At 48.2% G+C, this 23,162-nt stretch overlaps 1 pseudogene; it reads right to left on the bottom strand.

Annotated features, from left to right (window-relative positions):
* Window positions 1-498: 498 nt before the first annotated feature.
* LOC113912240 lies at window positions 499-22,617 on the bottom strand (annotated as a pseudogene).
* Window positions 22,618-23,162: the final 545 nt, after the last annotated feature.

The raw sequence follows: 23,162 nt of genomic DNA, 5'->3' as shown, positions 1-23,162 counted from the left end.
AGGGGTGCCTGGGTGGCACAGTCAGTTAAGTATCCAACTATTGATCTCAGCCCAGGTCTTGATCTCAGCGTTGTGAGTTCAAGCCCCCAGCTGGGCTCCACGCTGGGAGTGGAGCCTACTTAAAAAATAAAAATAAAAATAAAGGTACATTATACACGCTTTTGAGGACACGATGTATTTCATACACATACACATTTTAAGGTCAGTCAGTGTGAAAAGCCAAGAGAGGCGGAGTGAGGTAGCAGAAGAGCTCTCCCGACGCCCTTTAAATAATCTGGGGAAACACTGCCTGAACACCTGTCATAGGCTGGGAATGGTGGGGCAGAACAGACTTCCCGCTGTTCTCCCCGCCCCCAACCCGCACCCCGCCCCCCAGCGCCCTCTAGCGGATGAGACAAACGCCACTTGGTCCCGAGTCCCTGCCTGCTCCTGGGGTCCGTGCAACTCAGGCTGGAGACTTTTGCCCTGTGGGGTTTGCTCCGTTTTTGAATATTTCCGCTGTGATTCTTTTCTCTCCCTAACTAGAGTGTAGCGGCTTCTGACGGTTGGGTCTATGTCTTCTATTTCTTCAGTGACTAGAATGCATGTATAAATACGGAACTCGGTGACTACAGATTTTTCCCCCTGAAGCTAGACAGGAATGTGATTTTGGGAAGAGTGGGCTCAGGCATGGAGTTTTGTGGATTAGTGGTTTTTTTGGATTTTTTATTTTTGGGGGGTACAGTATACTTTATTGATGGTACATGACAAGGTAGGGCTCCCCGAGCCCCTCCCCTTCTTCAGGGGGTCTGGGATGGAAATGGTGGAGGTCGGGAGATTCTCAGTGTTTTGGGGGATAAGTTGGGGCAGGGACTCCCCAGCAGCTGAGGGCCTCTCTCTTCCTCTTGCTCTCGCTGGGGCTGGTGGTCCAGGGGGCGCTTACTCCTTGGAGGCCATGTGGACCATAAGGTCCACCACCCGGTTGCTGTAGCCAAATTCATTGTCATACCAGGAAATGAGCTTGACAAAGTGGTCATTGAGAGCAATGCCAGCCCTGGCATCGAAGGTGGAGGAGTGGGTATCACTGTTAAAGTCGCAAGAGACAACCTGGTCCTCAGTGTACCCCAGGATGCCCTTGAGGGGGCCCTCTGATGCCTGCTTCACCACCTTCTTGATGTCGTCGTATTTGGCAGCTTTCTCCAGGCGGCAGGTCAGATCCACGATGGACACGTTGGGGGTGGGGATTGGCAGCGCCAGTGGAAGCAGGGATGATGTTCTGGGCAGCCCCTCGGCCGTCACGCCACAACTTCCCAGAGGGGCCGTCCATGGTCTTCTGGGTGGCAGTGATGGCATGGACGGTGGTCATGAGTCCCTCCACGATGCCAAAGTTGTCATGGATGACCCTGGCCAAAGGAGCCAAGCAGTTGGTGGTGCAGGAGGCATTGCTGACAATCTTGAGAGAGTTGTCATACTTCTCATGGTTCACACCCATCATGAACATGAGGGCCTCAGCAGAAGGAGCAGAGATAATGACCCTCTTGGCCTCACCCTTCAAGTGAGCCCCAGCCTTCTCCATGGTGGTGTAGACCCCAGTGGACTCCACAACATACTCAGCACTAGCATCACCCCATTTGATGTTGGCGGGATCTCGCTCCTGGAGGATGGAGATAGACTTTCCATTGATGACAAGCTTCCCGTTCTCAGCCTTGACTGTGCCGTGGAATTTGCCATGGGTGGAATCATACTGGAACATGTAGGCCATGTAGTTGAGGTCAATGAAGGAGTCATTGATGGCGACAATATCCACTTTGCCAGAGTTAAAAGCAGCCCTGGTAACCAGGCGCCCAATATGGCCAAATCCGTTCACTCCGACCTTCACCATCGTGTCTTGGGGACGCAGCTGGCACTGCACCAGAAGATGCAGCTGTCTGTGGAACAGGGAGGAGCAGAGAGCTGGATTTTTGATTCTTTTTCATTAGTGTTATTAATACTAATAGACGTTCCACTGCTGACCCATCTACTGAATACAGAGAAGCTTCAGGCCACTCAAGCCGAGCCATACTGGGGTAGCGTGGCAACCACAGCCATCAACCTGAGCAGGCCATGACCTTATCTCTGCTCTGCCTGGGACGGACTCCCACCACCACCACTGGGAGCACTCCCTTATTGATTTTCCTTTCTAACAGAAACTAGATTTCCTTTTTTTTTTTTTAATATTCATCTACCCCATGCAGCAAATAAGACATGAGCACCCAGGGTGGCTCAGATGGTTAAGCATCTGCCTTCGGCTCAGGTCATGATCCCAGGGTCCTGGGATGGAGCCCCACATCGGGCTCCCTGCTCTGCAGGAAGCCTGCTTCTCCCTCTCCCTCTGCCTCTCCCCCTACGTGTGCTCTCTCTCTGTATCTCTGTGTCTCAAATGAACAAATAAAATCTTTTTTTAAAAAAAAGGGGGGAGGCGCTTGGGTGGTTCAGTTGTTAAGCATCTGCCTTCAGCTCAGGTCATGATCTTGGGGTCCTGGGATCAAGCCCCGCATCGGGCTCCCTGCTCCGCGGGAAGCCTGCTTCTCCATCTCCCACTCCCCCTGCTTGTGTTCCCTCTCTTGTTGTCTCTGTCAAAATAAATAAATAAAATCTTTAAAAAAAAAAAAGACATGAGAGGAAGTCTCCTGAGGCCTCCTTGAAAAGTCCCTTGTTCTTAGAGGAAGCCCCTGGAACAGAGGGTCTCTCTGCTAGCTCTGGATGTTGTCATGCCAGGAGGTGATGCATGGAATTGCCATATCAATCTAAGACCAATCTGAGAAGGAAGATAATATACCAAGGATGGCAGTCTTCACAGAAGGGAACAGTAACTACTGGGGAACAATAATACAAACTAGGCAGGATGGAAAGAACCTAAGAACCTGGGTGCTTATCGACATCACTGAGTTGCACCCTAGAACCCTAGAGTTTGCCTTATCTCTGGACTTAACTGATCTGTGAGATTTTTTATTTTTATTTTTTTTAAAGATGACTTTTTTTTTAAAGATTTATTTATTTATTTTGAGAGAGTGAGAATGAAAGAGAGACAGAGACAGAGAGAGCACATGAGAGGGGGGAGGGCCAGAGGGAGAAGTAGGTTCCTCGCCGAGCAGGGAGCCCGATGCGGGACTCGATCCCGGGACTCCAGGATCATGACCTGAGCCGAAGGCAGTCGCCCAACCGAGCCACCCAGGCGCCCAAGATTTTTTATTTTTTAATCGCCTTCCTCATTGATTGTTTAAGCCACATGTGATTTGGACTGCAGAGGTTGGGGCGGCCCCTGCAGAACACAATGGTGATCTGCGCACTTTTGTCCTTCGGCCTAGGAAGCTCAAGTTCTGATACTTTGACCCAACAAATAGCACAGAGTGACCCACAGGTTTTATAAGTAACCTCGAAGAGGTCAGTGGGGAATTTCTGGGGAGCAAGGCCAGTTAGCAGAATTTCCAGACTCCCAGTTTGATGAACTGGCTGCACCTTTACCTGGAAAATGTTAGAGGACTGGGAAGGTTTCTGTTTAGGCAGCGGACAATCCTTTCTGGAGCATTCCCACCCCCACTCTCTTCCTTTGTCTTTGCTTTGTGCTTCAGGCTGACTTACTCCTGGCTTCCAGTGGTCATCTCCATCTGGTCTCTCCAAAGTATTTGGTTGCAAACGACAGAAGACTGAACTCCAACATACACAAGAAACAGAGCTTTCTTAGCGGGCTGCTGAGATAATACCCAGAACTAAAGAAAGTGTTTCTCTCGGGACCTTGCTGAGGGAGTGGTGGGGCTGGGGCTCTCTCTCATTCTGTCCCTCTGGTCTCTGCTTCTCTAAGGAGAGGTTTCATCTCTTCCTTCTCAGTGCAGACCAGCTTCCTCCACATGCCACAGATAATACCTGCCAAGAGTTCTCGAGCCTAGTTTCCCAGCTCCAGCAGCAGACAGAGAGACTGACCCTTTTCCACAGTGCAAGTTCTGCCATCCCAGGAAGGACTCTGCCTGGCCTGGCTTCGGTCAGATGCCCAGAGACAGGTCCACCCACCCACCAAAAAAAAAAATGTTCTCCGTTCAAGAATGATTTGGGAGAATGTTGTTATTATTTTGGTTTGGGTTTGGTTTGGTTTTTACCAAGTGAGCTGTATATAAAAATAACCTGGTATAGCTCAAATTGTGTGTGCCACCATTGACAAGGAATGGGGTAGAAGTCAGTAGAAAATACTTTCCTTCTATCATAGTAATCCTGCTTTTAGACTCTTCCCTGCATCTTTTGGCTGTGTTGGGGCATCTTCCTCCAAGTGATTACAGATGATCTGCACTGAAGCAAGGGTATAAATCCACACACACCCTCCGAAGTTGATGAGCACATCTTCCCCAGTGCCTCTCATCAGTTGAACTTTAATTTGCAAAATAGGGTATTTCCCATCACTTTAGCTGCTCACAGGTCTCTGCACCAGTATAGCCGTCCAGCTATTTATCTGGCAAATAGAGCAAATAAGGTATTCTCGGTCTGTTTGTCTCCATGAAGCCCGCTGAAGTGCTATTAGCAGAAGTGTTTTCCTGATTTGAAGCATGGAGGTTAATAGGGACCAAACTTTGTGAACAGCAAACACAGTCCAGCTGGTGAAAAGCAGGAACAAAACCGTGTTTTGTAATTACCTGTTTGTCCAGAAATCGTGTGAGTGTCTGGGGAGCGCTTTGTCGAGAGGGCCCTCCCCACGGGCCTGCTGCCCTTCTTGGCATCGGTCATCAACCTGGGCAGTGACTGTTCATCTTCTCACCGTCTGTGCTGGGAACATAGAGGACATGGAACACAAAGGCTTGAGGGTCAATTCACCCAGCACTGCCTCTCCTCATCCCTAGTGGTTCTTCTAAAACACTCGGAAGTATATTTGTAATGTGTTGTTTAGGACCCCGCCTTTCCAGCAGGCTGATGGCACGCCTTGTCCTCACAGTCTGAAGCAGGGACATTGGAGCCCAGCCTGGATTTGCTGCCTGGCTCCAGCCCATGCCAGTGTTTTTTTGTTGTTGTTGTTGTTTTGTTTTGTTTTGTTTTTAAGATTCTATTTATTTGACAGAGAAAGATACAGCAAGAGCAGGAACACAAGCAGAGGGAGTGGGAGAGGGAGAAGCAGGCTTCCCGCCGAGCAGGGAGCCCGACGCGGGGCTCGATAGCAGGACCCTGGGATCATGACCTGAGCCGAAGGCAGACGCTTAATGACTGAGCCACCCAGGCGCCCCGCCAGTGTATTGGTTGGCTAGAGCTACCACCCCAAAGGGTGACAACGGGGCGGGGGGACTTAAACAACAGAAATATATTCTCTCTGAACAAAACACTTCTGGAGGGGCGCCTGGGTGGCCCAGTCGGTTCAGTGGCTGGCTCTTGATTTCGGCTCAGATCATGATCTCAGGGTCATGAGATGGAGCCCCGCGTTGGGCTCTGAGCTCAGCAGGGAGTCTGCTTGAGATTCTCTCTTTCCCTCTTCTCCCCCCCCCAGCTCACTCTCTTTAAAATAAATAAATAAATCTTATATAAATAGGTAAATAAATAAATGTTTCAGGAAAGATCAAAAGTCTTCAGACTCTGCCCCACACCCAAAAAGTAAGCAAAGTTCTGGAGCCCACCATACAACCGAGTTGTGAGGATCAAGAGAAGTGAGGACAGGAGGCTGAGCAGCAGAGAGGGAACGATGTCAAGGGAAGTCAGGATCCCAGACACAAGGCTTTGGGACTCTGTTACTCAGCAGTGGGTTCTGGGGCTTGGGGGACTATGGGATTCGTGATCCCCAGTGGTTCAAAGGTTTTCCTGCCCAGAGCATCCACGTAACCACCCAAAGACACTCCAAGGAAAAGAATCCCAGTTCTTACACATTCAACTAAAACGTTTCATGGATAAGGCCAAACCAGCTGTGTAAATCAGATGCCTTTTTCAACCACGGCCAAAGGGAGCCAGGATCCATAAGAGCCTTGGGAAGAGGGAACCAAGGCAGATCCAGTCTTCAGGAGCCCATTGAATGGTCTCGAAATAGAGGCACATGCTGATCAGAAGCCAGGCTTCAAACACCACCGGAAGCCTTCAGAAACCACTCTGCTTCAGCAGACGTCTCTCTACCTAGTTCAACCAGATTCAACACGTGTGGTTTCTTGCTTACACCCACACCAGCCCCAGCTGTCTCTTATCTTGGGTTTTTCTCAGACGTGGGATTTTCCCATTTCTTTGGCTCAGATTTCATCATTGATTGTTGACATTTCCTTCCTGACCAAGGGTCCTTCCCCACCCATGCTTGACTCTTCAATTTGTCTACTCATGTCTGACTCGGCACTGGTGTCTGTCCCAGTTCAATATTTCTGGTCAGTATACAGATTCTAGAAAGACTCTTTCCTGAGCAATGGGATGATCAAAATCAGATTAGTAACCAAGGCTCCATGGGAATGAGGGGGTTTGAGGCAAACCAGACAGAAAGGTGAGACAGAACCTAGAGAAGAACATGGACATTGGGGAGGAAGACAAGGCTGTCAGGGATTAAAAAAACACTAGGAATCCTGAATAAGCAGACCAGCCAGACTTCCCTGAGGTTCAGGAGAAGCAGATCAGGAAACGGGGAGAAATCTGGCCACGGCCCAAATGCAATATTGTGTGCACTGCCATTGAAGACAAATGACCCTGGAAGTGAAAGACAAGAAAGCCTTGACCCTAAGGCAAACATTTAGCCCATCAGAGGAACTTTTCTAGAACTCTTTCTCAGGGAATGGTCAAGACGATGGAGATAGGAAATGGGTAAGTGCACCTGCCTGACAGGAAGGCAGCACAGGGAGCGACGATGGGAGGCTCTGGGCACCGGTCCTCTCCTTGGTCCCCTCCACCCCTTAGCACTCAGCCAGGCCACATGGGTGGAGTTGGAAGCAGCCGCGTGCGCACAAGTGAGCCTCCAGCTTTATTCTGAATGATGCCTCTCAGCTACCCACGGGGTCCCAGCCACTTTCAGGTCATCTCTCTTTGGGCCCCAACAGCTCCACTGATTGGATTTTGAGAAAGGACCATTGCCAGGAAACGTCCGCAATGTTCCATCCCATGGGCCTGTCCTCTGCAACTGTACTGCATTTCGGAGGACCATCCAAACAACAGAGTGTGTCAGAAATCCCGTATCAGACACACCAGAGACGCTGTGGCCCCAAACAAGAATGACTCCCCTCTTCGGGGCATCTGACCGAAGCCTTCCTCATTGATTGTTTAAGCCACGCATGGTTTGGACTGCAGAAGTTGGGGTGGCCCCTGAGGAGCACAACGGTGATCTGCCCACTTCTGTCCTTTGGCCTAGGAAGCTCAAGTTCTCAAGGTATTTTGATCACACTGTAGTAGGGGGATGAAAGGAAATTGTGTCTCCTTCTTCCCGCATCCGAGGTGTAGGCACAGGTCCCCTGCCGGTCTACAGGTTAGAGAATTAAGTGGCTTGTCCTTCTGTGATTCAGAGAGAGCATACATACAATTTAAGAGGACATGGCATAGAAGTGATGTGAGTGAGCTCAACAGCCAGGGAGGCACTGGGAAACTGCGTTCTTTCAGAGCTGGTTTTTGTCTGAATTTGGGAGGAGTCCAGTAACAGAATAGATGAGATCAGCGTTGCTGAATTCATAAGCATCCAGCTCGTCTCTGCCCACAGGGCCAGCCGTCAGGCAGCCTCTGCCTGGATTTTATAGGGCAAACGTGTCTGTCTCTAATTGTTGAGTCAGGAATACAAAATATGTATACTGGAGTACCCGGGTGGCTCAGTGGGTTAAGTGCCTGCTTTCAGCTCAGGTCATGCTCCCAGGGTGCTGGGATCAAGCCTTGTGTTGGGCTCCCTGCTCTGCTGGGGGTCTGCTTCTCCCTCTGCCCCTCCTTCCACTTGTTCTCTCAATCTCTCTCTCTCAATAAATAAAATCTTAAGAAAAAAAGAAATATGTATATTGGCACATAAAAAAATAGACATGAGTTTCTGGTAAACTATATTAAAGGGCTTTTTTTAGATAACAACTTTTTCTTACATTCATGCCATCACTGAGGGATTTTTTTCTTTTTTATGTGAACCCATGGGCATTTTTTTTCAAATACCAAAGGAAAAACTTTTTTCTTTTTTTTTTAAAGATTTTATTTATTTATTCATGAGAGACAGAGGGAGGGAGAGAGAGAGAAGCAGAGGGAGAAGCAGGCTCCCAAGGAGCAGGGAGCCCGATGCGGGACTCGATCCCAGAGTCCTGGGATCATGACCTGAGCCGAAGGCAGATGCTTAACCATCTGAGCCACCCAGGTGCCCAAGGAAAAACTTTTCTGATCATATGCTTTCAGAGTTATCATTTGTAACATAAAAATCAACAATGACAACAAGGATATATTAAGACACGAAGTGATAAAGTTACTCTGGAAGCCAATTTAAACATTTAAATTTGTGCAGAGGGCAAAGTGAATGTGTACATAGAAAAAAAATCCTGGAAGTTTATACTCCAAAATGTTAACAGTCATCTTTCCCCAGCTTGGGGAAGTAAAATTGTGAGTGATTTTCCTTCTTTGTTTCATTTCTTTTCCTTTCCCCTCGTTAGTCTCTCTAAGCTTTCTGAGTTGAGAATGTGTGTTGCTTCTTTTAAAGGACTTCATGAGGGACGCCTGGGTGGCTCAGTCGGTTAGGCGTCTGCTTTCGGCTCGCGTCAGGATCCCAGGGTCCTGGGATCGAGTCCCACATCGGGCTCCTTGCTGAGCAAGGAGCCTGCTTCTCCCTCTGCCTGCCTGTCTCTCTCTCTCTCTCTCTCTCTGATAAATAAAATCTAAAAAAATAAATAAATAAAGGACTTCATGCGACCAGTTTCAGATTCACAACAATGCTAAGCGAAGATACAGAGACTGCCCATACCCCCCCTTCCCTGCATGTGTATAGCCTCCCCCCACTATGAACGTCCCCCACCAGAGTGGAACGATGGTTAGTTGTTGAGCCTACAGCAACACATCCTGACCCACCTGCAAGGGAGGCTGGGAAATGGCCTCCCAACGTGCAGCCACGTGCCTAGCTATTAAGTGTCTGCTATTATGAACGAAGGAACAAGTGGACATGGGTGGGCAAACAACAGTCTCCCTCACAAAGAGGGGGGGAAAAAGTGTGAAGATAGAAGAGGGAATCAGAGAGAGAGATGAGAATGGAGAAGAGAGAACTGTAAGTGGAAGAAGCAGCCCTGTTGGCTGAGGGGAAGCCGTGGGGATAGATTCCACTGTGTCCCCCATAGCGTCGCGGGCTCTGGTCGTTGCTCTGCTCTTGGGGTCCATGACTTAGTGGGGAGGGACGCCGGTCTTACTGCTCGGCCTCACCTGCTTGCACTTCCGTTCATCCTGCAGCTGCGGTCTGTGGAGCTGGTGCTTCAGACTTCGAACATCGTTGTTCCCCCTTATTTGAGCACTTTGGTTAAGTCAGATGATGAGACAACCTGAACGGGAACAGAAACTGATCAGGGAGGATGGAATGTGGGGTCTCCTACTAGCTTGAGAAAATAGAGCACCCTTCCTTCCCTTTTTATGGGGTTTAACTTTTTTGAAAGTTTCTTACAGATGCTGTCTCATTTCCTTCGAAAACAAAACTGCAAGGCAGGAAAAGCCAATATTAATAATGAGACTCGCTGAGGGCACCGCCTCGGGGGTCAGATACCTGACTGGAACCCACCCCCCCTTAATTTACTAGCTGTGTGATCTTGGGGAACTCACCCAACTCCTCTGAACCTCATTTCCCTCAACTATAAAACAGGGATATTGATGTGTCTACTTCTATACCTCAAGGCAGAGAGTTCATGGGGTACAAACAAGACGGGCAAGTAGCTTGCTGGACTGAATGCGAATTAATTTAAGATTGTGAAACAGCACAAAATATGTGGATTAGAGCAGGAATTTCAAGGAGTGGAGATGGCCATGACACAGAACAGAGCAAGGGGGACAGCGAGAGGAGAGAGAAGGAACAGAGTTGGGCAGAAGGGCCATATGCCTGTCAGAGGTCCTGAGGCCCTAAAGTTCTCGTTGTCCAGAAAGGGAAACTGAGGCACGAGGCTGTCACAGGCACCTCCTGCAGCTAGAGCTGCAGAAGTCTGGAAGGAATCACTTCACGTGGGGGAATTTTCACATTCTCGGGGGGCTGCTGAGCAACCATCTGCATCAGCTTCAGCCTCCCGGGCTCATGGTGATATTTTCTGGAATGACTTCAGATTCTTCCCACCGGCTGCCCACACCGTGGTCAGACAAGCAGAGCTAGTTGAGGGAGGACAGCACACAACACACATCACGGTATGTTCTGCTCTCTTTTGTTTTATTCTAATCCCTCTAGGAACAGGACACAGATAACCTTTCAATAATCCGAAATCCCAATAAAAAGAAACTCTCTCTAAAAAGTACACAGTGTTTGGGAAGGCTTTAGTATTTAGTAGACCTGAAACATTTTCATCAGCCCTCCAATTGCTCTGTGTGCTTTGGAGGCAGTGAGGGGAGTAATAGTAGCTGAATAGAAGGTCACTACCACAAAAGTTGTTTGTAGCCAAATAAATTTGACGTAGGAGAGGGGAAAGCTCTCGAGAGACACGAAGTTGCTGACAATCCCATGGGGCAGGTGCAGCTAGCAGTCCTCACACGCCCAGGCAGGGTAGGAGAAGCCCTTCCATTCTATGCTTGCTTGAAAATGCCTTTCCTCCGTTTTTCTTCTTTTTTCTATATTCTCTCGCGCACTTCCTCCATAATTTACTTCAAGCTTCCCCTGGCTTTGCAACCATGAACACTCCCACTGAAATGTTGCTTTGCTGGTTCTCAAGCTTGCGTGGGGATCAGAATTATCTGGAGGCCCTGCTGAAGCACTGACTGCCGGGCCCCAGCCCCCAAGTCTCCGACTACGCTGCTGGTCTGGGGTGGAAACTGAGCATTTGCGTTTCTAACAAGTTCCCAGGTGCTGCTGCTGGGCTGGGGATGACGCTAGAGATAAAGGCTTAGAGACAACTCCCTGGGCCGTGCCTCAGCCAGGGCTACGAAGACACTCTGCCCCCTCAGACCTGCCCTCACTCCCAAGGGGGGTCGGGGTCCAGGTTTGTGCTCAGGTTCGTGATATCTCTGGGCTGGCCCCACAGTCGGATCAGATCACAGGTCCTGAAACCCCCAGAGCAACGTGGGGCTGAGCAGTCCTCCCAGCTGCTCTCTGACCCAGGAAAGCCAGCGTCCACCCAAAGGGATTTCCATCACCGAGGAGCCAGCATTGTCCCATAGCTTGGGTGGGGGCGGGGGAAAGGGCGCATCTGGGCGTTTGTCTGATGCACCGGGTGTTAAAGATCCAGGAACTCTGGGTCTTTAGGTGTGACAGGCAGTCAGATGTGACAGGCAGTCAGATGTGACAGGCAGTCCTCATCTTAACAATTGAAAAAATAAATGAAACATAAAGTTCATTTCAACTTCCTCAGAAACAAGGCAGTGGAAATCACGGAGAAGATTATAAGTTGTTTTGGGTTGAAAATAACAAATCGATTAGATTAGAAATAAGAGATACATTTCCAAAAGGATTCAGTGGAAACCTTATTCTGGTCCTCATGATGATCGTCTAATTTTCCTAGTAGGCTGGCCATTTACGAGGAAACCATGAATACTCTGACTCTTTTAATTAACGGTTCAGCAAGGCTGCAATTTTCCCGGGAAGCTTCTGGTGAGTTTCCACAAGGCAAAGGGACCCTGCACTGCTCTTTCAGGTGCTGCCCTCTTGTGGGCATGCAAACTAAAGCTTTCTTGTAGATCCTGCACATCTATTCCTTCAAATCAAAGGGAGCTGAGACCAGAACTGACTTCTCTCACAAAGGGGGGAAGGGTGGTGTCACATCTGCCACACACAGATGTTTCCACAGGCCTGAAACTGGTGCCATGGCTGTCGCTGCATCACGTTTTGTGCACAAAGGCGGTAAGAGAAATCACTGAGGCAGGTCATACTGATTTCCTAGACTTTGTTAATAGGAAATTTGGAAAGTAAGGGGAAAAAAACTATGAATATGTTTATGCTGTCTGTGTCTGAGTATATCTAAGGAGAGAGAGGGAGAGAGACAGAGGGAGAGACAGAGGGGTCTATTTTGCTCTTCTGTCCTGCTCATATGGGCGAGCAGGAAGAACAGGTTTTGGTGCTGACTGCTTGATGACAGGTGGGTGAACCCGGACGTGTAACAACCTCTCTGGGCTTCAGCTGCCCCACTGTAAAATGCCGTCATGGAATAATCGCTACAGTCCCTTCCTGTTTCAGGTTCTGAAACTACTTAAAACAAGATGGAAGAGAAACCCCTTCTCATCACTCATTTCAGACGCCCCAGCTGATATACTTTGCCTCCCCTTTGCCTGCCTGCCTTCCTGCTTCTCTTCCCATATCCTCCAGCAGAGGACTCCCGACGCTGTCATTCTGGCTTAGTTCCATGCTGCCCTCTTTTTGAGATTTTCAATATTATGTAGGAAAGTTCCATTTTTCTTCTTGAATCTCACTCAAGGGTTTTCCAATTGTCTTGTCTCTGCTTTTCTCTTTTTCTTCTTTTCACACTCCCCTAAAACTTTTGTGTGTATCTTACCACGTCCTTTATTGTTGTAAATTAGCAATTCCTGCTCAGGAGCTGTTGGGGTCAGGCTTCACCATGGAGCTCCTCTTTTAGGCAGGCTACACACCAGGCATTCGTTGCTTTAATTTACATGCTGACTTAGGGCAGTGATTCTCAAAGTGTAATCTGGATACCACCCCCCCACAACACCCCGAGTCCCCGAGAGCCTTCTGGGGGACCCACAATGTCAAAACTATTTTTGTAATACCAAGATATTATTTCCTTTTTTTACTCTCTCTGTCCCTCATGAGTATAGACTGGAGATTTCCAGAATCCACATGATGTGCCATATTGCAGTGGACTGAAAGCAGTAGCAGATATAAAAGAAGCAGAGGTATTAAGCTGGACATTGAAGAGATTTCAAAACAGTAACACAATGACATTCCTCTTACTCTTATTTTCGGTTTTGAAAATATAGATATTTTCCATGAAAATGTTACGCCAGCATGTAATAGATTTATTGTTATGTTTGAATTCCTTAGTAAATAAGTGTTTAAAATTTCCTTCTGTTTTAGTTTCTAACACAGTGAATATCAACACCTAGAACCCACATAACAAAAGCTCTGTGGGGTCCCAAATAATTTTGAAGATGTAAAGGGGTCCTGAGACCAAAACCAGGGATAGTAATAGTATCTGCTCCAAAGAGACGAGACGTGTGAGAGACCGTGGGTCACTAGGGCTGCACCCGTTATAACAGGTGAGGAGAGGTTTAGGCTGGTTACCAGTCCACTTACCTAGTTCCGAAGGGTGGAGAAGGAAGGTTAGGTTCAACACTGCTAGCCAGAAGGATATTCTTAGGTCCCATTAAACTTTCCCTGGGCCCAGGAAGTATGAGGCTGCTTTGCCTTACATCTGTGCGGAGCCCAGAGAAAGCTGGGGCCCCAGGGAAGATGCGCCATGTGTAATGCTGAGAAGCTGTGTCCCCGCCTGGCTCCGGGCCCTCCGGCTGGGGCCCCGTGACCCTCGCCTCTTCCCGGCAGGTGAGATGCGGGGGACTGGCTGGAATTATCCCTCTCCACCTCCAACTACTGTTCTGTAGAGTCTAGAAAGCCAAACATTGCCTTCCTTCGCTTCATTTGCAGTTAGCGTCCTCATAGGGGCTGAATTGTGTTCCCAAGAATTCATAGGTTGAAGCCCTAACCCCCTCGTGTGACTGCATTCGGAGAAAGGGCTTTAAAGATGTAATTAAGCTTTCATGGGGTCATCAGCACGGGGCCCTCAACCAGTAGAATTCGTGTCCTCACAAGAAGAGGGAGAGAGGCCAGAGGCGTGTGTGCAAAGACAGAGGGGCCATGTGAGAGCCCAGCAAGATGGCGGCCAACAAGCCACAGGGGGGGAAGGCCTCGGAAGAAGCCAACCCCGCAGCACTTCCGCCTTGAATTTCCAGCTTCCAGAACTGTGAGAAAATAAACGTCTGTTACTGGATTGAGTATCTGAGAATTGCTAATTGAGGCGATCTTTAAAAAGTTCTCACCACAAGAGGGACGCTTGGGTCATGCAGTCGGTTAAGTGTCCAACTCTTGGTTTTGGCTCAGATCGTGATCCAGCCCCGCATCAGGCTCTGAACACAGCAGAGACCGCTTGAGATTCTGTCTCCCTCCTCCTTTCCCCCTCCCCACCCCCACCTCGAGCTGTCTAAATTAATTAATTAAGAAAAAAAGTTCTCACCACAAGAAAAAAATGTGTAACTACGTGAGGAGATGGTTGTTAACTAGACTTCATGTGGTGATCATTTCACAATATACACAAGTGTCAAATCTCTATGTGGTACACCTGAAACTAATATAATACTATAGGTCAATTCTTCCTCAATTAAAAAAAATTAGTAAATAAAAAATAAATGTCTGTTGTTTAAGCCCCCCAGGCTTTGGTATTTTGTTATGGCAGCCCTGGCAGACTAACACAGGTAGTGACAGTGATTTAGATTGTCAAACAGGCATTTGGGTGAGATTTGGAAGGCAGAAGGGAGGTAAACACGAAACCTCTGCAGCTTCTGTAGTATCTGCTAGAAAACCTCTTGGACATGTCTGGTTCTTCTGTGGAGCTTCCTGATCATGGCAGTTTCCTAGCTGTACTGGCTTCCAAAATATGGCGGCAGAAGCATGGCTTGGGGGTTAGCAGCTGCAGAGCTGAGTACCCATACTGACAGGTGACTTTCTGGTCACAGAAGAGGAAGTAGTTCTTGTGGTACTGAGGTGTGCCTTTGAGAGCTGTTCCTGGAAGTTCTGAGCAAGAGAAGGCTCTCCAGGGATCTAGCTTGCCATTTGGCCCCTGTGACCCAAGTGATCCACTGGTATTCCAAGGTCCTGGGGCAGCCAAGATGCTCCGGGGAGCCTGTGACAAGCCCTAATAGGCCCCAGAGTTCAGGGATCAAAACCAAGCTCTCTCTGGCCATTAATATTCTTCTCTTGAGAAATAGCTCCTACCTTGCTGCTGCACCCTGGTGAAGATAGAATACCTGGCCATGGGACGTTGGTAGCCATGTGCCTTAAGCTCTCCATCAGAAATTGCCTGTTATCTAACCCAGCAAGGTTGGATGCATGCAGAGGCACCCCATCATCAAGGGACAATGGAATACATGAGCAGGTCCTGGGGTACAGTTAGGTTGCTGGAACAGATGCTGCACAACCCCAGCACACCACCTTCTGCCACGTTGCCACCTGCCTTCTACCCTTGGCCATGACTTCATGGTGGGGGGACTGAGGGGAGGGTGTCCCTTGGACCAAGAAGAAGTTGAGTCTGGTTTTCAGAAGGTTCCCCACAATGGTCTGCAACAAGGCAGAAGACTGACACCGGCTGCGGGGCAGCCCTATGGGACAGAGGAATCTTTGCAACGAGCAGAATTTTGGGTTCCTGAAAGGAGATATGGTCAGAGACCTAGCTCTTCACTAATTCCTGGGCAGCAACTAATCATCTGGCTGGATGGCTAGAAGCTCAGAAGGAGTGAGACCAGGGGAACTGTTAACACGTCTGGGAGAAAGTTATACGTAAGGTCCTCGCAGAATGAGTCCCGGGTGTGACAATAACTGGATCCCATGTAACTGTCACCAAAGAGTACCACTGCGTATGAGGCTCTTAATAATCAGGTGAGCAGGATGGCACACTCTGGATGTCAGCCAGCCTCTTCCTAAGCAGCCAGCATGCCACCTGGTCGATGGCCTTGTTGATGAGCCAGCACTGAGTAGCTGGAGAAAGAGGTGGAAGCAGGGCAAGCTGGAGCTTTTGGCCCTGCTGTTGCTCGGGTAGCAGGTACCATTGGTGGAGGAGACTGTGAACTCTCCTTCTCCTGCAAGGTGGAGCCTTCAACCACGGGAGGGCCATATGCCAGGTTAGTGTAGCCTCGGCGTTCCCATGAGAAAGAGTCACATCCAAGAGCAGAGTGGGCTGGGCCCTACCAGCATCCTGTTCATCATCCCAGAAGTTACCACGTCGATGAAGAAGGCAGGCAGCTGGAGAACGGAAGGCCGGCAATCACGTGTCAGCAGCCACTCCTTGCTGAGGAGACAGAGGGGATGTGACTCCTAGCTCCCAGCTGGCATGTCGGCTTTCTGGGGAAAGAGGCGCTCTCCATCGCGAATCCACTTCCAAAGTAGAGAGAGTGTCCTCCTGTCCGCTCCAGTGTCGGCCAGTTGCGTGGCTTCCGGCAGCCCCGAGGGCAGGCCCTGCCCCCGCCAACCCCATCTAGTCACTCTGTCGCCCCCTTTCCACCCACTCCTTGATGAAACTCCACGGATATTTGCTTATACCTAGATATGCTCAGTCTCTTGATCCCCATCTGTGCCATCACTACACCTGCTTCCTTGCCTTGTACCAAGCAGCAACTCGCAAATCAGATTTTGGGAAACTGGGGAGCGTTACTTCACCAACCAAATGTCTATGCATGAGGCCCATGATGGAACACAGTATTTGGGATTTTTAAAATGTAATGAATGGCTGGAGTATTTCTCCAGTATCCCCAAGAGCAGGCACTGGAGGGTAGAATATCGAGACACTTCACAAGCTTCAAGCACATTTGTCTCAGGTCATTCTCTGTAAATGAAGACATTTTCCAAGAAGGGGCTTCGCCATGTTTCAGAAGGCTTTATGAGGCCACGAGCTTCATCTGATGCTGGAGGAAGAATTGCCAGCTCTCAGTGCACAGGTCCATCCCATTCCCAGAGCAGATCTGGAAATCACAGGCTGCCAACCTCTGGAAGGGTCTCCATGGTCTCTGGCTCAGATCTGTGAAGTCCCTGAGCATGTTTGCAGAACCTGGAGGGAGCAAGAGGGGCTTCTGGGGAGATGTAGGGAGACTGAGTGAGGCTGCAGAGAAGCAGCATATTGGAAGGAGCCCCGAGTTGCCAGGTCTGGTTGTGAGACTCTCCCTTAAACTTCCTTGGTCCTCATTTTCCTTCAAGTATTGAGGAGAAAGTCCTCTCAGAATCTGCAAGGACTGTAAACATGCTGTCTTTTCTATCCTTACAACTCCCATTACACTCCAGCTCCCCATTGTCTCTCTCCTCCCCTCACAGCCAAACTTCTGGAAGGAATTTTTCATACAGGCCCTGCCTGGTTGACCGTCCTCATCCTGAAAGCCCCAGGACATGGTACCTAAGAGTGTGGGCTCTGGACTCAAACTGTTCAGGTTCATATCTTGGTGTCCCCACGTGGCTGTGGCCTTAGGCGAATGATTTCTCCTGTGCCTCATTTTGTGTGTGTGTGGGTGAGGCTGAGAACAGCACTTCCCTCAGGGTGCTGTGTTAGGATTAAATGCCTTGGTTTCTACAAAGTGCCCAGAATAGTATGTGGCATGTAGTAGCCCTAGATAAAGACAGCCGTTATTGTCTTTCAAATCTCAGCTTAAGGCTAGTTTTCTCAGAAATTCCTTCGGCAGCCTCCCAGTTAGAGCCAGGCTTTCACAGTTCTCACCTAAGAGGTATTTGTGGTGTTGTTTATTATTACCCTCACCTGGGATACTATAAGATCAAAGGGAGTGGAAGTTGCCTCTGTATTTGTCAACATTGTATTCCCAGGGCTTAGCACAGTGCCTGGCACATGCCAGGAGCGAGTAAACATTTGTTGAACATATAATTCCCACAGGAATGGGTGAGTGAATGAGTGAGTGCCCTCTTGCCTCCAAGCATGAATGGAGGTAGCCTCAGGGAGCCAGTGCCCCCATATCCCTTGATAAACTCACTATGGAAGACATCTTTGGCCAAAGGATACCTGGTGGCTTGACAGACTGACTGTGACTCCCAAAGGAAGCCTTGTAGGGAGTCCCTTTGGGCATGAGAAAGCTCTCTGTGAGCCAAAGATTGTGCATGTCTTGGAGAAGTCGCTGTTGGCACATGAGTGTCATTAATTCAGACTCTGTGACATCGAACAAATCCCATCACGCAGTGGGTCTGGTGGTTCAAAAACACGCTTGGCTACTTACTAGAATCCTTCAGGAATTTTTTTTTTTAAAGATTTTATTTATTTATTTGTCAGAGAGAGAGAGAGAGAGCACGAGTACAGGCAGGGGGAGTGGGAGAGGGAGAAGCAGGCTTCCCACCGAGCAGAGAGCCCGACACGGGACTCGATCCCAGGACCCCGGGATCATGACCTGAGCCGAAGGCAGCTGTTTAACCGACTGAGCCACCCAGGCGTCCCAAATCCTTCAGGAATTTTTGAGAAAGGTATAGATTGCTGAGTCCCACCCCACCTGCAAATCCCCCAGAGTTTATCCTGGGGACCTGTATTTGTTAAAAGCTCCTCAGGTGATTCTGCAGCCTGCACAGACCAGCATCGGAGAACCTCTCCTGTTGCCAAATTCCAACATTTTACAGAGAAAGAAGCAGAGGCACACTGACACCATGTCAAGATGCATAGCATGATTTTTTTAATGAACAAGGAAGTAAACATAATTTGGTTGGGACCAGAAAATAGGGTATGCCTTTTGGAAACAGTGCATAATACAAATAATGCATGTTGGGGTTCATTAGCATGGCAATAAGGCCCTGATGAGAAAGCCCTGGCAGCACCCCGTCCCCCTCCTATTGCGATCTGAGCAAAGGTATTAGGTTGTCTGGCAGACTCAGCCAAGTTTCCACCAGTAGACTCACCACACTTGGCTGGGGTGTATTTGCCAAGTTCAAGACAGAATGATCCAGTGTTACTTGTCTAAGTACTGATGGCCCCAGACACAATGCCAAGTCCCTCCATGTAGGGGCTCTGTACCTGAGTGTTCCTGGCTTGTGAGAACACAGCAATCAAAGCGATTCCATTCCAGACTCAGAGTTTCTCAACCTGGCCACTATTGACTTTTATCAGATAATTCTTTGAGGGGGAGGGGATAGCTGCCCTACACATTTGTAGTATGTTTGGGTTTTTTTGTTTTGTTTTGTTTTGAAGTAGGCTCCACTCCCAGCGCGAAGCCCAATGTGGGACTTGAACTCACAACCCTGAGATAGAGACCTGGGCTGAGATCAAGAATTGGACACTTAACCGACTGAGCCACCCAGCTGCCCCTGCACTGTAGTATGCTGAACAGCATTCATGGCTTCTGCCCACTAAAGAACAACAAAAATATCTGCAGACATTGCCAAACCTCCCCTGGAAAGACAAAATTGTCCTCTCTGCCCTGCTGAGCACTATTTATTTTTTTTATTTATTTATTTAACCTTACAAATTTATTACATTGTTTATCTAACCTTACAAGTCCACCTTACAATGAATCAAAGGACTTTCAGCATTAGATCAGGAATTTTTACTGGAGCCTTTTCCCCTATGGAGAAAAATATTAAAAAGTATTTCTGTGGATTTCATGAACAAAACCCCAAAACTCACAAGCCAAGAGGAAAAGAGTGGTAAATTTGCCTACATTAAAATGTAAATGATAGATGATAAAAGCATTTATCACTTTGCATTGTTGCCACAGATTGGGAGAAAGTATTTGCAACACAAATAATCAACAAAGAATTAGTCTTTGGGATATATAAAGGACATCTTTGAATCAATAATAACAAGAAAAACACTCAGCAGAAGAATGGGCAAGGATATGGTAGGCAGTCTCTGAAAGAGAAGCTCCAAGGGCCATTACACACATGGAAAACACGCAACCCCATTGCTAGACAGGGAAATGAAAACTGAAGTAATCAGACCCTACCACTCATCAGGGATTTAACAGTAAATTAACAGGTTGATAGAACCAGGGGTTGGGGAAGGTCTTGGCTAATGGTATCTACTCCCCTCCTCCACTAGTGGAGGCATAAACTGGCAAAATCACTTTGGAAAGCTGTGTAGAATGTATCAGAATATACATACACCTGATAACCCTGCAATTACTCTCCTGACTATATATCCTGGAAACTAACATATCTCCATGAAGAAACACATACAAGGAGTTCATTACAACTATGTTTGCAAAAATGAAAAACCAAATTCTACTCACCAACCGGTGAATGGATAAATATTTAAGGCACACACGCAGTCAGTAAAACACATGAACATTAGGGCGCCTGGGTGGCTCAGTTGGTTAAGCGACTGCCTTCGGCTCAGGTCATGATCCCAGGGTCCCGGGCTCGAGCCCCGCATCGGGCTCCCTGCTCGGCGGGAAGCCTGCTTCTCCCTCTCCCACTCCCCCTGCTTGTGTTCCCTCTCTCGCTGTGTCTCTCTCTGTCAAATAAATAAATAAAATCTTAAAAAAAGAAAAATGACAAAATGTTACCCCGTGTTTATTAGGGATGATGGATACGTGGGCTAGCAATGGTTTCATTTCTTTAGACTTGCTGGAATGTTTGAAATATTTTATATTTTTAAAAAATAAATACATCTGAAAAAGGCAGAACTATAGGGAAGGAAAATAGATAGTTGCCAAGGGCTGGGGGATAAGTATAGAGGCTGACTATAAAGGAGCCCCAGAAATTTTGAGGGGTGATGGAATTCTATATCTTGCTCATGGTGGTGACGACTATATGCATTTGTCAAAACTCACAAAAGTGTACATTATAAATTTTTATAAATTATACCTCAATTTAAAAAAAGAAAAAGAGAGTGCCTGGGGGGCTCAGTCAGTTAAGTGTCTGCCTTCGGCTCTGGTCATGATCCCAGGGTCCTGAAATCAAGCCCCACATCGGGCTCCCTGCTCAGCAGGGAGTCTGCTTCTCCCTCTCTCTCTGTCCCTCTCCCCACTGTCTCTCTGTCAAATAAATAAATAAAATCTTTAAAAAAATTAACATTAAAAAAAGGAAAAAATTCATCTAATAAGCACAGGAACAAAAGGTGCAGAGTTAGACATTATTTTGTGAGCTTATCTAATAAAAACAAAATACTACATAAAATTCTATTGTTATTTGAAAGCATATATTAATACATTCCTAGTCATAATCAATACATTTTAAAAATTCAATTGACATTTTAAGTAATAAAAGCATAAGGATCTATCTATACTGCACAATCTGCTGAAATATGTAGCACTTTGTCCCTTCCTTAATCCAAAGCAAAATGCAGCCCCAGGCCATTCTTCCCAGCTCTGGCTGCCCTAAGAGATGAGAGCTTCTTCAAAACAGGATTTCTGACGTTCATATTAATAGTCCTAAAGTCCTTATAAACAGGTGGTTATTAGAAATATTTGGTTACAGGGCACCTGGGTGGCTCAGTCGGTTAAGCGACTGCCTTCGGCTCAGGTCATGATCCTGGAGTCCCGGGATCGAGTCCCGCATCGGGCTCCCTGCTCGGCAGGGAGTCTGCTTCTCCCTCTCCTCCCCACTTGTGCTCTCTCTCTCACTATCTCTGTCTCTCTCTCTCAAATAAATAAAATCGAAAAAAAAAAAGAAATATTTGGTTACTGACTGAATGAATAAAAGAAAGAATAATCACCTCTTTGTCTCAGCATCTTTACTGGAGGTAGTCTCTTCTCTCACCTCTTCAAGGATAGCAATAGTTCTGGTAGCTTTACTTATCCCCGTGTAACCTTTTCCTCCAAATTCCTTTGCTCTGTGTGTTCATTTTAGACTCAGTTTTCCAGATGTTAAAGACTTTTCTCAGGTTTGTGAGAACCTTGGTTGTTCTGCTCACCATTAAGAGTGAGGAACTAAAAGCTGATGGAGGGGTGCCTGGGTGGCTCAGTCGGTTAAGACTCCAACTCTTGGTTTTGCTCAGGTCATGATCTCAGGGTGGTGGGATGGAGCCTGGCATGGAGCGCTGCGCTCAGCGCAGAGTCTGCTTGGGATTCTCTGCCTCTCCTTCTCCCTCGGCCCCTCCCTCCACTCTCTTTGTCTCTCTCTCAGAGAAATAAAATCTTAAAAATAAATAAATAAAATAAAAAGCTGATGGACATGAGCTCAGTAACCGCCCATCCCCGTTTGCCCAGGACAGAGGGGTGTGTGAGGATGGGGGCGCTTCGGTGCTAAAACTGACAAAATCCCAAGCAAATGGGGATGAGGTAGTCACCCTACTTTCAGCCTATGGTTTGAACTTGTCGACTGTGAGCTTCACTAGCAGGGACCTGGCGAGGACATTTTGTGGAGAGCTTTTATGTCAATATTTTTTTTTAAAGATTTTATTTATTTCTTTGAGAGAGAGAGAGAGAGAATGAGAGATACAGAGCACGAGAGGGAAGAGGGTCAGGGGGAGAAGCAGACTCCCCGCTGAGCAGGGAGCCCAATGAGGGACTCGATCCCGGGACTCCAGGATCATGACCTGAGCCGAAGGCAGTCGCCCAACCGACTGAGCCACCCAGGCGCCCGAATGTCAATATTTTTAAGGGTTTCATCTTATGCCAGTCAGAATCCTCCGAGAAGCAACTTCCAGTCTCCTACCTGGAGAGTTGAGATCTGCGTGCTGGGGTTCGGGAGTCTTCAGCACACAGATCCAGACACCGTGTTGTTGTAGAGCGTCTTCATCCTCAGCTGTGCCAGGCAGCCCTCAGTCGTTCCATCAGTCTCAGAGTGTCGGCCTTGCCACCTTCCCTTTTACAGGATGCTGACACAACTCCCAACGGCACCACACCCTCCCGAGACTGAAGGAGGGGAGGACAAGAAGGGCTTCCTGCCTCACGCCCCCATCCCCGCAGGTCTCAGCGAGGACAATCTTTCCCAGAAGTCCCCGGCACACTTCTGCTTAGTCTCATTGGTCAGAGCTGGGTCACATGACCACGCTTGGCCCAATCATTGGCAGAAGCACCAAGGGGCACAAAACTGGCTTTTACTGAGTATGAGTCGTTGCCTCTGGCCGGGTACCTTGATGCTAGAACGTCAGAGTTTGTTGGGGGTGGGGAACTTGAAGGTGGGTAGACCACCAAAAATGGCTGCCTCTGAGTGTATATTAGCACAGCACTGTTTTAAGTCCCAGTTGGGGCCTAGGAACTATAGTTCTAAGGGTCTCTCACCCTTTTAAGTACTCTGGTGCATCTGAACTTTGACCTTCCCTGGAAGGGGGTCTGGTTGGGCCATTTGGGGGAAAGGTTCTTATAAAACTGAACATATCTAGGGGCGCCTGGGTACCTCAGTCCTTAAGCGTCTGCCTTTGGCTCAGGTCATGATCCCAGGATCCTGGAATTGAGCCCCGCGTCGGGCTCCCTGCTTGGTGGGAAGCCTGCTTCTCCCTCTC

Source organism: Zalophus californianus, chromosome 14 (genome assembly GCF_009762305.2).
Source record: "Zalophus californianus isolate mZalCal1 chromosome 14, mZalCal1.pri.v2, whole genome shotgun sequence".
Lineage (NCBI taxonomy): Eukaryota > Metazoa > Chordata > Mammalia > Carnivora > Otariidae > Zalophus > Zalophus californianus.
The sequence above is the reverse complement of the archived record's forward strand: the minus strand, read 5'-3'. Positions and strand labels throughout refer to the sequence as shown.